Here is a 13,852-nt window from a genome sequence, read left to right as displayed (position 1 = left end):
ATATACAAAGAATTTGAACAACAACGTCATAACTCTAATTCCAACTTGAATATTTCTGTAGACCACCTGGAAAAATGACAGAATGCCTTAATGCTGTCGTCATCAGTCGTAATAACATACTGCCAACATTTCTAATAAGTTCCAGTAAGTCTTTTTTGTTATACAATTACGTAATATAAGATAGTATGCATGTATCTGTAGATCGTTCATGCAGTTTGCTTTTTTGTTTTGGTGTAAACTGATTAGTATAAAGTAAAATAACAAAAGTACCAAACTCCAAGGAAAATTCAAATCGGAAAGTCCCTTATCAAATGTCAAAATCAAAAGCTTAAACACATCAATCAAATAGAAAACAACTGTCATATTCCTGACTTGGTACAGACATTTCCTTATGTAGAAAATGGTGGATTAAACCTGGTTTTATAGCTAGCTAAACCTCTCACTTGTATGACAGTCGCATAAAATTCCATAATACATGTAACTACAGTGGGGTTCGGTTCTGACCTCTCTTCAGAACTTTTAGAATAATCTATCATAGAATTGTTCAAAACAGTTGTAGACCAGTTCTCGATAAACTCATTATTATAGATATCAAGATTAAAATTTTGTAAACCAGACTCGCGTTTCGTCTACAAAAGACTCATCAGTAATGCTTGAATAAAAAAACTGTCAGAATTATTCCCAGGGTAGATTTCGAAAAAATTGTACTTTGGTAAGATTGTCAGGATCCGTTCCAGGGTAGAATTGTCCAAATCTGTTCTCGAATATAACTGTCATAATCTATTCTAGAGTAGACCTATCATTATATGTTGTAAGCTAGAACAGTCTGTCAATGACGTAAATTAAAAAGCAGTTCTTTGGTCGTGGTTTAGAACACGGGTAGTTAACTAGCCTTTTCCTCTGTAAGTCATATTTTCAATACGAAGGAATTAATAATAAAAAAATTTAGTCTTGGATGTCTTAGTTCTGTTATATTTCTTTCCAATATTCGATCAAAATTATGTTTATTTGTATACAGTAATGCTTAAGCAGTGAGAAAATATAAATCTTATATTTCCGTTATTATTATCAAAACTACTGGTAATATGTTATTGAAAGACAACTATACATGTGCTAGTCGATGGGCACTTAAGAGGATGTTTATTGCAGGTGAAATATTAGGATAACATTTTATTAGAAATGTTTTTATACCCAACTTATAACATAAAAAGTAAAATCACAAAAATACTGAACTCCGAGGAAAATTCAAAAAGGAAAGTCCCTAATCAAATGGCAAAATCAAAAGATCAAACACATCAAACGAATGGACAACAACTGTTAACCTCACATAATACAATCTAACGTTATGAAACATTATGCCGTGTAGTATTATTTCGTAAATGTTGGCACGGACTTATATATTCAACAATTCTGGAGGTCAAAAACCTGAAAACAATAATAATAGGAATCTAAACATAAAACGAACAACACTAAATGTTTAAACATGAAAATTAAAGTAACAAGAGTGCACACGCTGAAATGTCTCGCCTTCTTTACTAATCATTGATATTATGTTGATAGTCCTAAATATAAAGCTTTTTTACAACTGCCACATAAACTTAACATTAACCAAGTAAACTAAACATTGACCAATGAACCATGAAAATGAGGTCAAGGTCAGAAAAACCATGCAAGGCAGGCATGTACAGCTAACAAATCTTCCATACAACAAATATAGTTGACCTATTGCTTATAGTTTAAGAAAAACAGACCAAAACACAAAAACTTAACACTGAGAAATGAACCTTGAAAATGAGGTCAAGGTTTAATAAAACCTGCGTGACTGACATATAGATCATAAAATATTTCCATACACCAAATATAGTTGAACTATTGCATATATAGTATTAGAAAAAAAGACCAAAACTCAAAAACTTAACTTTGACCACTGAACCATGAAAATGAGGTCAAGGTCAGATGACACCTGCCAGTTGGACATGTACACCTTACAGTCCTTCCATACACCGAATAGACTAGACCTATTGCTTATAGTATCTGAGATATGGACTTGACCACCAAAACTTAACCTTGTTCACTGATCCATGAAATGAGGTCGAGGTCAAGTGAAAACTGTCTGACGGGCATGAGGACCTTGCAAGGTACGCACATACCAAATATAGTTATCCTTTTACTTATAATAAGAGAGAATTTAACATTACAAAAAATCTTAACTTTTTTTTTTAAGTAGTCACTGAACCATGAAAATGACGTCAAGGACATTGGACATGTGACTGACGGAAACTTCGTAACATGAGGCATCCATATACAAAGTATGAAGCATCCAGATCTTCTACCTTCTAAAATATAAAGCTTTTAAGAAGTTAGCTAACGCCGCCGCCGCCGTAGCCGCCGCCGCCGGATCACTATCCCTATGTCGAGCTTTCTGCGACAAAAGTCGCAGGCTCGACAAAAACGAAATTATAGAATATTTTGTTTAAAGTAATATAGAAAAAAGAAAAAGAAAATAGACAAATGCGCATAAAGTAAAACAGAAAACCGAACAAATAAACAAATAAATAAATGAAATACGATAAAAGTTAGATAAAATTAATAAGATACATAGACACAATAGTATTCGTGTCTCTTTTCCAATTTGAGATTTAAGTTCCCTTTTATGACGAACACGTCAATTAAACATGAGTAAACTGTTCGCCAAACGTTTGTCTGTAGTTTCCTCGAAAATTGTTTAAATGCATCTGATATACATGCACTAACATATTTAAATCACTACTAAAAACAAACATACATGTATTATATGAAATCTTCGCAGAGATAAAATATCAATGTTTTTCATTAATTTTTATACAAATTATACAAAAGTAAGAAGATAAAGGTATGATTGGCAATTATACAGATATTAAACCAAAATGTACTGCTGTTTTTTTTCTTTTACAAATGCAAAACACGTACCTTATATTTGTAAGCTTGTTCGTTTGTTTAAATTAATGGGAATGTCAAATAAGTATTGAAATCCAATTTTAAAAAGAATTCGTCTTTTATCCTTTTATTTTGTAATTTAATGTAATATTTGTAATCCAAAATGACAGTTTGTGAAAAATTTGTAATAGAAAACGAAGTATTCAATATCCATAAACATGCAGCCCACATGATACTATCCTCTCTTTTATGTCAACATTGCTGTTTATTTGCCTTGACCTACATGTATTGGTGATTAAAGGGACACAAGCTGTCAAATTCGTGTTCACCGATTTGACTCAAATTCTCATATTTGATTCATAACAATGTAAAACATTTATCCAGATTATAAAAAGTCTAAAATAAACAATTTACAGGGCATGGCTCGATAATATATAGCTTCGTTTCGTGTGTATTTTAGTCTAGACGCCATCTAATTAATTATCGAGTTGACCTCCGAAGACCTCCGATGGTCATATAAGCGATATAAACATAAATATAGATATAAATAAATTTTGAACTCATGCAATTGAATTTTTCTAGGTCTGTTTATTTTCATACTATAGATTAAAAATATATGTTAATCATCGTTTTTACCTGTATATAATATTTTTGTGGATCGAATCAGTCAATCAAATTATTTACCTTCGTTTCACTTTCATTGTTGACATTCTTTTCCTTTAAATAACTTAACACGCACAATTCATGCGTTATCCATTTCTTGCAAAGGGGTTAAATTGAAGTTCGCATGAATACGGATTCAATGAGGTCGAATTATTCACTTGCTTCTTAGCTTATTTTGACAAAATTGAACCAGACTGGCTGCTAAAAGCGAATTATTATTTCACTATTTCAGTTTCATTAATGATTGAACAAAAAAATAATCTTTTAGATTTTTTATATATCTCGTAGCTAGTGTCTCTTTAAGTATATAAAAAGGATATGATGCATAATTGTCGATGAGACACCTTTTCCATATAAAATACTTTATTTCAGAAGTATACTTAACTGTAATTTAAGTAATCATTCAAGAAATTTATAGTTGAGTCTGTGTCTGAAATTTAAAGAAATCAAAGGAAAGAATATGTCTTTTTTATTTGCATTTTATACCATTTAAAAGTGTAGTAAATGTTGTGCATCCGAAGCGTTTTTATAAATTTTAAATTTACTTGCATCAGGAACGCTCAAATCTTAACATTGAAAGCAAGGGATGTATAAATACGTAGAAATGTAACCAACTGTATAACCAAAATCATCAAAGGTCAACTTTGCCTGAGAGAGTTGGAAATTTAGAAATAACATCTGAATTCATCAACGGGGAATTTTAGAAATGTCTGTTTTAAGGATGTACACCTCTGAGGAGCCAAACATTTCTAGAATTAAACTTTTTTTCTTAACCTGATTTTTGTGTTTATATGACTGTAAAAAAATGATTGGTGAAGAAAAAATCATATGTTGGTGCACTTCTTTTTTGTTACAGCCCGTTGAAAGTACCCAATTTTGATGATTTTCCCATTTTTCATCAATTTTTAACTATTTATGGGCTATTATCGTGAAAAAAATCACAGTTCCACAATTAAACTTTTTTTATACTTTCAATAAAGATGAAGTGGACCAATCTGAATAAATTTAACTTAAAAAAAACTATAGGTAGGTGTTAATATAAGAAAATTTTATGATATTTTAATGTTTTTTTGTGTCAAATAAACCATGCTGTCAATTTTGTAAATTTGTAATTTTTGTCTGTTTTAAGAACAAAATGCATATTATTTCAACTCCTTTGTTATAAATAATTGAAAAAATACAAATCTAAGAAATTTGAAAAGAAAAAAGTAATATGGGATGTACAAGTTTCCGGTAAAATCATTTCTTGTACCCCTCACCCATTTTCTCAAAATGTTCGCTAAAAAGAATGACTTGATTGGTAATAAAATTTGAAAAATTGATTACTAAAAAACTACTCATTGTAAATACACAATTTTTTCACAGAGTTAAGTTTGATTATGACATTTTTAAATTCATTGATGTTTTCCACTTGTATCACATGTTTTGGAAATAATTCCAGAACGAGATTTCAACGAGACTGTAACGTCAGAAGAATACATCCTCAAAATAAATACACGTAAACAGACAGTGCCCTCCTTTTAGGTAATTGAATCATGCAACAATTCAGAACAGAACACTTTCTGCTTTTACATTACATTTTACACAACCTCAATCTGCATTTACTGCTTATAAGAGTAAAAGTAATAATTTTATCATGTTATATGTTCGTTGAATTATTTATTTATGACTCTTAAAATTTCCAGCCTGTAAAAGCATGAATGTTTAATATATATTTGTCAATTTTTCAAGCTGTACACAATCAAAAACAATTTATACGGAAACATTTTCTTTTTCAATTCATTGTAAACTTTAACATGTTTAAGGTGATTTGTCATTGCTATAATGATTATAATTTTCTCTATTATAAACTATGGAACACTAGAAAAAGCCACTAGGGGATAGTGGGGGTATAAGATGTAGGTTAGACAAAAACTATGCAAATATTGATAGGTCAACAATAAACTTTAAAAAAAATGGAGATTAAGATTGGGTCGCATGGAATCCACTTTAAACCACTGGGGATTTAACGCAGGTGCAACGCAACGGAATGGCAAGCAGTTCCTGCTCCGGTATTCGCATCCGTTGTTGTCATTCAATCGTGTACGAGAACATGGAGAATGGGAAAAATAAACATGGTCATATTTGACAACATGTCCTATAACGGTCAAACAAGTTATATTGACGACCAAACCTATTCCTTAAAGATAACTTCTTCTTTTTTATCTTGGGTTCAGTAGTACCACGTCCTCCTTGCCTCGTTTCTAACATTAGGCCAATAAATATTTATACTTGTGTCTTGCCTCCTTGCTGAAAAATAAGGTAGGTAAAGTATAGCAGACTATACATGCTCATTGTTGAAGGCCGTACGATGACCTATAGTTGTTAATTTCTGTGTCATTTGGTCTCTTGTGAAGAGTTGTCTCATTGGCAATCATACCACATCTTCTTTTTTAATATATACAGGAAAATGTTCTGGAGTTTTAAAGTTCTTTACCAGAAAAGACCATCAAATGTGTTAGGATAGGCATGAATATTAAGGATAGGTAGGGAGAAATGAAAGGGACTGTATATTTTGGGCTTATCAAGTTTCACTTATCAAAGGGTTTTTGCTTGCACAAAACGACAGGTGGCTGTACACAGTAACTGTAAACCGTTCTGGGATACCCGAATTATCTCCCGCTGGTTTCGATGGGTTCGTATTGCTCAGTCTTCTGTTTCATTTTCTGTATAGTGTGTGTGGATGTTGTAAGCCGTTTCGTTTGTATAATTTTCCAGAATTTTGTCCTTCTTTGACAAGACAAGACAATGCTTAATTTACCTCCGACACAAAAGAGGACATCATACAAAAATATACACTACTATGTGAAACAAATAAAACAACATAAATAAAAGCAACAGAGTTCCAATTCCCCCGCGTTGTACATATTCGATCTGTCCAAGGGCAATAACAAAACATTTTTTTTTGTTTTTTAAAACTTTTAAAAAGTATCTTAGAGAGTTGAAGACTTCAGAGCAATTTCCGATATATTCAATATATCTAATATTTCCATTTCATTAAAAATAATTGATCGGCACTTATTTTCGAAATTGTCCGAGACATTGCTGTTATAAACCTTTGATAAGAATTTGATAAAAATTGTACAAGTGAGAGCGCTCACAATGCAATTTTCCATATAATTAATATTTCTATGGGGCATAAATCTTTTAAAAATGATTGATCGGCACTGATTTTCGAACTCCTCCGAGACATAGCTGTTATAAACCTACAATATAAGTTTCTTAACAATCTAGCAAGAATTTAGAACATGAGAGCGCTAACACTGCAATTTTCCATATGATTCGTGTTTCCATACCTCTTAAAAAAATAGTTGAGCGGCACTGATTTTAGAACTCGTCCGAGACATTGCTGATATAAATCAATGATATCAGTTTTATAAAAATCTGGCAAGAATTGTACATGTGAGAGCGATAACAAGACCGGAAGGCAGAAAGGACGGACGGACGCTCGGTATTTCTATACCCCCGCAACGCGTCGCGCGGGGGGCAATAAAAACTTACAGACAAGTGACATAAAGCACACGGTATAATTGATCGAACAAACTAAAAAGTGAATAAAAATGCATGAAGAATACATTCACTTAGCTTGATTACAATTAAAAATACGGTTAGTTACAAAGGAGTTTATATCATATAACCTTCATAGTTGTACATTCATTACAGCAGACGGCATACACAAATAAATGCTAAAATAGATTTCTTAATAATTGATGACGGCATATAGAATATGGAAAGCCAACAGGGTCAAAATTCTTATTACGTAACTTGTCAATTTGTAACTTGTATCTTTGTAATTTCAAAATTCTTACTTCGTAAATTGTCAATTTGTAACTTGTATCTTGGTAATTTCAAAATTCGTACTTCGTAAATTGTTAATTTGTAAGTTGTAACTGTGTGATTTCAAAATTCATTATTGGTAAATTGATAATTTTTATATTGATGTTTTGTAACTTGTCGATTCGTAAATTGTCAATTTGTATATTGTTGTTTTGTAACTTGTCGATTCGTTAAATGTTGATTTGTAAATTGTCAATTTATATATTGATGTTTTGTAACTTGTCGTTTCGTTAAATGTCGATTCGTAAATTGTCAATTTGTATATATTGATGTTTTGTAACTTGTCGATTCGTTAAATGTCGATTTGTAAACTGTCATTGTTGTATTATGCTAACGATCATTATGACGACAGATGGCACTCGGTTTCTTCTTCGGTGAATCAGTCTTCTGTAAGTAGGAGCACCTCCATATGGAATATATACCCAAGTAATTTAAATCAATTATGTACAGCAAATGCATCTTAAAGAACACAAATAAAATAATAACATTTTTATTTTTATATGGCATGTATACAGAAACCAGTTTTATTTTGTTTTCTGAAGACGACAGGTGGCGTATCGTTGGAGAACGGAAACTATATGAAAAATACAACCCGACTTAATAGTTCATTCCCTTCACGTAATCGAGGTTAGTGAAGTAGTCGTAGATGAGCGGAACATAGCGACTTAATTATTCGGGTAAATAGATATAAGAAGATGTGGTAATAAACAGTATCGTTGTCAATGAGACAATTATCCAACAAAGTTCAAATACAGTCGATGTAATCAATTATAGGAAACAATGAGAAAGATCCAATCCATATAGTCGGCTATAAAAGGCTACACCAGTACGTGAAAATCCAGGTAATAAACGGTTTCTATTAATCCTAAAATGCTATTATCGGACTATTTTGATTCTGACTGAGATCTCAGGGGGAAGGGTGACATATATATATAATTTTATATAATGTTGTTTGTGCTGTATTTAGACCCTTTACAACGAAATATGTTTTACATGCACACGTATAAAATTGCGGTTTTTATCCAACGCAATCATAGGTTTGGACGTTGTTTTCAATTTAGACGTGTTTAATGTTATATATATATATATTAACATTCATTTGTACATGCCTACTAAACTTTTCTGGTTAAGAAGCTAAGAAGTTATTGACAGTGCCGAGAGCAGTATCTGAAGCTGTCAACGCTCGGTGTGCGCAATACAGTGTCTTCAAGGAGGTACCACTTGATTACCGTTTTTAAGAAAAATGAGTTGAAATATGGGATTTTGATCGTTAAAATCTCAAAACACTTTGTGTAGTTCTTGATCTGTTTTTCTACAATATTTATTGACTGATAATTGTCAAATCCCTAGGCAGCAATTGTTCTTTTTGGACGAGCTTTTTCTTCTTTTTTTTTAATTTGTCAGGTTCTATAGCAAGAACCAGCCCCTCAACCACCTCGTACAGAAATATTCGCTTATGGCTTACGCGTTTTGTCTGTTTGTCTTTGAAGAGCGTGTTTGAGACGCAACCATCTTCTCTGGATTTGTAGCCTCCTCGTTATAAATCTCGCAGCTTGTCGCTGTATTCTTTCGAGCCTGTTGATGTTCGTAGATGTGGAGGGGTCCCATATACTATTGTTTCATACTCCAATATTGACAAGTGAAATATATGCTGTTTTCTTGCATTCGGCTGGTTGGCAATATCTCAAATTCCTTATCAGGAATCCTAGTCACGGTTGAGTTTGCATTCTTGGCTACGATAAAAATATGGGTAGTCCATTTTAGGTCCTTGATAAGTTTTTTGGTTCCTTTAGATTGTATTACAAAATATTACATATCTAATCAGTTTTAATATATAGTATACATTAATTAAGTGACTCATTTAAAATAACACCTCATTCAATTTATTTTGAAAAGTACATGATATAAAACATTTTATCTTCATTACTCAAGAGCCAAATAAATAAAGATTTTTCATCAATTTCATCGCTTTTTGTATTCAAAAATCATTATATATAAATTACATTCTTTTCCAATATCTTTATTATTATGGCCATGGTGTCAACCCATTTCTCCCATCATACATTTAGTCCAAAATTTGCGGCCCCGAACAATATAATATGAACTTTCCAGCTCAGTCTTTTATTTCATGTATTTAGTCTAATTTTGACCAGGTCAAATATTAAGAAGAAATTTCCTGCCAAGTGACAGTAATATATTTGGGAAGTTGATAAGTGAGCCCATTCCAGCGACACATCAGTATATACCTAAATACAGGAAGTGACACACCCCTCCCAGGTGTGGTGACCAGTCCGGTAGAAATACATGTTTATTCGAGGTCACCTCTTTATAACACCGAGTCCCTGGTATATATGCCATATAAACCAAACAATGTTCTTTTATTTGTATATGCTGTACATAATTGATTTATAAAATTACTTAGGTATATACTCCACATGGAAGTGCTCCTACTTATAGGAGGCTTATACACCGAAGAGGAAACCGAGCGCCATCTGTCGTCATAATGATCGTTAGCATAATACAACTATCAGAAAGACAATTAACAAATCGACATTTAACGAATCGACAAGTTACAAATGTACAAAACATCAACATACAAATTGACAATTTACAAATCAACATTTAACGAATCGACAAGTTACAAAACATCAATATATAAAAATCGACAAGTTACAAAACAAAAATATACAAATTGACAATTTACGAATCGACAAGTTACAAAACATCAATATACAAGTTGACAATTTACCAATAAAGAATTTTGAAATCACACAGTTACAACTTACAAATTAACAATTTATGAATTACGAATTTTCAAATTACAAAGATACAAGTTACAAATTGACAATTTACGAAGTAAGAATTTTGAAATTACAAAGAGACAAGTTACAAATTGACAAGTTACGAAACAAGAATTTTGACCCCGTTGGCTTTCCATAATAGAAAGCATTCCTTTCATCTTATTTTAGTTAGATGAGTTATGTAATATTGTGGCATGTGTTTGCGTCACATTTTTCGATGTAATTTAAAATTACATTTCATATATGCATTTGATACGGTGCATTTATTACAATGATCCAATTTTAATGGTTTTTAATATGAAAACTCTATAGATTTTGAATTTTAAACCATTAAAAACTTGTTTATCAATTTATGAAACTTCTTCACGATTAATGTACTTGTCAGCCAAAAAATAAAACCAAATTTGACTGGTATACCTTCTTCATACATACTTCGAAACGACAATTCAACATCATTCAATTAAATTTAGAGTGAGGGAACTGAAGGAACTATCTGAAAACAGTTTTAAATTTACAAATGTTGATTTACTTTCAATTTGTATATTATTTTTACCAGGCTTCAACTATGAAGTAAAATATATCTTAAATCTATCTGTCATGCAAAAAAAACTCATCAAAGAATCTAGGCTAAATATACTTTTATAGATAACGGATACCAAAATAATTGTTTGTAAAATTATAGGATTCACATAATGATTTATTAGTGTCTGCGTAGTATAAGAACTAGCGACAAAATATCACATGCATGTTATATACATAATCTGGGCAGATATTAAGGACGTTTGCTCCTCTGTTTCAAAATAACAAGCTTTTTAAAAAACTGTTATAAATTGATAGTATATAAATAACGGAACTTAAAAGCAGAACAAAATGAGGGGTCAGTGTCCTTGTTTTTGTAATATAAGCAATTGAAAATTTGGCGGGAAATAATTCTCTCTAGATTTTTCATACATTTAACATTGACAACTTTTTCTTTTCAAGAACTATGAAAGAATAACAAGGATTTTATAAGATTTTCAAACATGGCTTTTTAAACAGTATATAATAAACTTATGAAAAGAAAATTATGAGTTAGCAGACAATTTTTTTTATCGGCATTACATGGATAAAACTAGAGGATTCCAAATATCTGACAAAAAGTCTAAACTTGTTGTATACATAATCAGGGCAGATATGAACATGAGAAAACAAATTGGGAATAATTTAGTAGCATAGGATTATGATTTGATATTTAAAAAAAAATTCATTTAGAAATGTGTACAATGCACCAATGAAGAGAATACTAGAGAAAAAGGTGCCTATTATTAAAATTTTCCAGTTTTTGAGATTTTAAGTATTTTCATCATACAAAATGTCTTAACTTCATCAACTGTTCATGTTGCTATTTGGGATTGGTTCCTTAATTAGTATTAACTAAACGCTTTAGATTATATTTCATATTGATGCTTAAATGCGCCCAGACATAAAATTCAGTATATAAATAAACTTATATGCAAACACATGTTGATGTTACTATACGTTCCTGGTTAATGGAGTTTTTCAATACAATGACGTTATATACCTAGAGAAGCCTGGAAATGGCATGGTGGATCACAATTATGACCTCAACATTTACATTTTAATCATATAAATTACGAACTAAATTGTCTTATTATAGATGTATCTATATATATGTGTGTGAGGTATAATAAGGATTATTATAATTCAACGAAAACGACAATATATATATTCAGCAAAAGTACTTGACCTTCTCCATTAATAACTTCTTTTTAAAACATTTCATCATAAGAATTGTCGAACCACGACAACTACTGAATTACTGGCTCCACACTTGGGACAGCCACATATACAAATGTGGCAACGTTAAATATGTTTGCAAAGGCTGAACCCTATCCTAACCTTGATAATGATTTATCCCGCAATTCTACTATACACACATACATTCGACAGATAACATGAAGTGATAAACGTAATGTGTACGTGTATAGTCTTCTGGTATCTTTCTTCTGTTGCGAGCGAATGGTTTTGTTCAAATTTCGGTTTACATAATAGTTTAATTAAGGGTCCTCATCGCGGTCCGCGTTTTTATGGTTTTAATCATGTCGATTTCATACAAAAACAAATTCATCGATTTGAATAGAAAAAACTCTACGTTTAAGGTTAATGTACCCTTTTGTTGTTTCAATGCTAAACATATGGAAGGAAATCTTATATAAAAAATCCGCAGCCTTTCCCCTTGCACTTCTATATTTGACAATTCGGTGCTTATAAGATAGAGGGTGCTCTCGACTTTAGTGACTCAATATTTAGGTTTCCTTTTGATATATGTACAAAATGGCAAGTCACTTTTATTCTGTATTTTCACTGTTTTGATATTGTTGCACTTTGAAAATTCCATAATACACAGGCCTACAGAAGGGGTCATCAACCTTAAGTTCAATATAAATTGAATAAAAACAATATTCGTACAGTGTAGGAAAATATAAAATGTATTTGTAGTTGCTACGAAACAGAAAAAAACTCGGCAAGCCTCGCTTTTCTCTCTGTTTCTAAAGCTCGTAAAATAAATTTTAAATTTCATACACTGTGCGAATATTGTATATGTAACAGCACAGCATAAGAACAAACAATAAACATTGACTTGTGACTTTTGGTTGCCCCTTTGTATACTCCCCCTCTTTTTGCAATACGTATCTAATACGCACTTAAAGGTCAGCATTTAGGTGACCGTAAGACAACTACACTTTTCTTGTGTTCCTATAACTGAAAACATGTCTAATGGTGCGATCAGGTTTTGTTTGTGCATTGGGGTATATTTAGGGGGTACTTTTAGGTGGCGAAATAAGGGAGGGGCTTTAATTTAGAACCCTGCGAGATTTTTTAGAATCTTATTTTCAAATGTGAAAAAAGTTAGTGATAGTAGACACATGGGGTCTTCAGTAATGATCATGGGACCATATGGACTACTTCAAGGTTAAAAGGTCAATAATCACTTATTACCTTGACCTTTGACCTTGAACATTATTTTTCAATTCACACAAAAATTTAAATTGAATTTCAATTTACACACAAAAATAAAAACAAAATGGACAGTCTAAAGAATAGAAAATGTTCAACATGATTAAATAAATTAAATGAAATACATGGCTAGTTCCTTAGGGTCACCACCAGCACCTGTCATTTGAAAATGTTCTAGTATTTAGTAAATGGTCCGGCGAGAGCCCCATCCTTAAACCAATTCTTGTTTGTCATGTCAAAATGATTTGAATGATTTGTGGGATTAGTTCCCAGGGGTCACCCCTGCCATTTGATAATGTTGTATTATCTTGTGAATTGTCGAGATCCCCAACCCTGGACCACACATATTCCTGTTTTTGTTGTTTTTATTTTTATGTCAAAATGATTCGAATAATACATTAAAGCCAAGGGGTCATCCCCACCCCTGTCATATGAGAATGTTCTTATATCTTGTAATTTTTTTATATCTCCACCCCTTAACCATCATATTTTCTGCAAGATGAATTGAATGAATAATAGAGGAGTCCCTAGGGGCTTATACTTATTGGGACTTTGTTCAGGGAACTTCGTAACAGCAC

The 13,852-nt window shown here is 31.7% G+C and overlaps 3 protein-coding genes across 3 annotated transcripts in view; 1 reads left to right on the top strand and 2 right to left on the bottom strand.

Annotated features, from left to right (window-relative positions):
* LOC127724368 (fibrinogen-like protein A) overlaps positions 1-13,852 on the bottom strand; it is a 432,225-nt gene that overhangs the window by 94,319 nt on the left and 324,054 nt on the right. The gene's annotated exons all lie outside the window — the stretch shown is intronic.
* LOC127724364 (feline leukemia virus subgroup C receptor-related protein 2-like) overlaps positions 1-13,852 on the top strand; it is a 227,425-nt gene that overhangs the window by 63,306 nt on the left and 150,267 nt on the right. The window lies entirely within an intron of this gene.
* The window catches only part of LOC127724370 (fibrinogen-like protein A), a 162,584-nt gene that overhangs the window by 34,721 nt on the left and 114,011 nt on the right, over positions 1-13,852 (bottom strand). The gene's annotated exons all lie outside the window — the stretch shown is intronic.

This window comes from Mytilus californianus, unplaced genomic scaffold (assembly GCF_021869535.1).
Source record: "Mytilus californianus isolate M0D057914Y unplaced genomic scaffold, xbMytCali1.0.p SCAF_14, whole genome shotgun sequence".
NCBI lineage: Eukaryota > Metazoa > Mollusca > Bivalvia > Mytilida > Mytilidae > Mytilus > Mytilus californianus.
The sequence above is the reverse complement of the archived record's forward strand: the minus strand, read 5'-3'. Positions and strand labels throughout refer to the sequence as shown.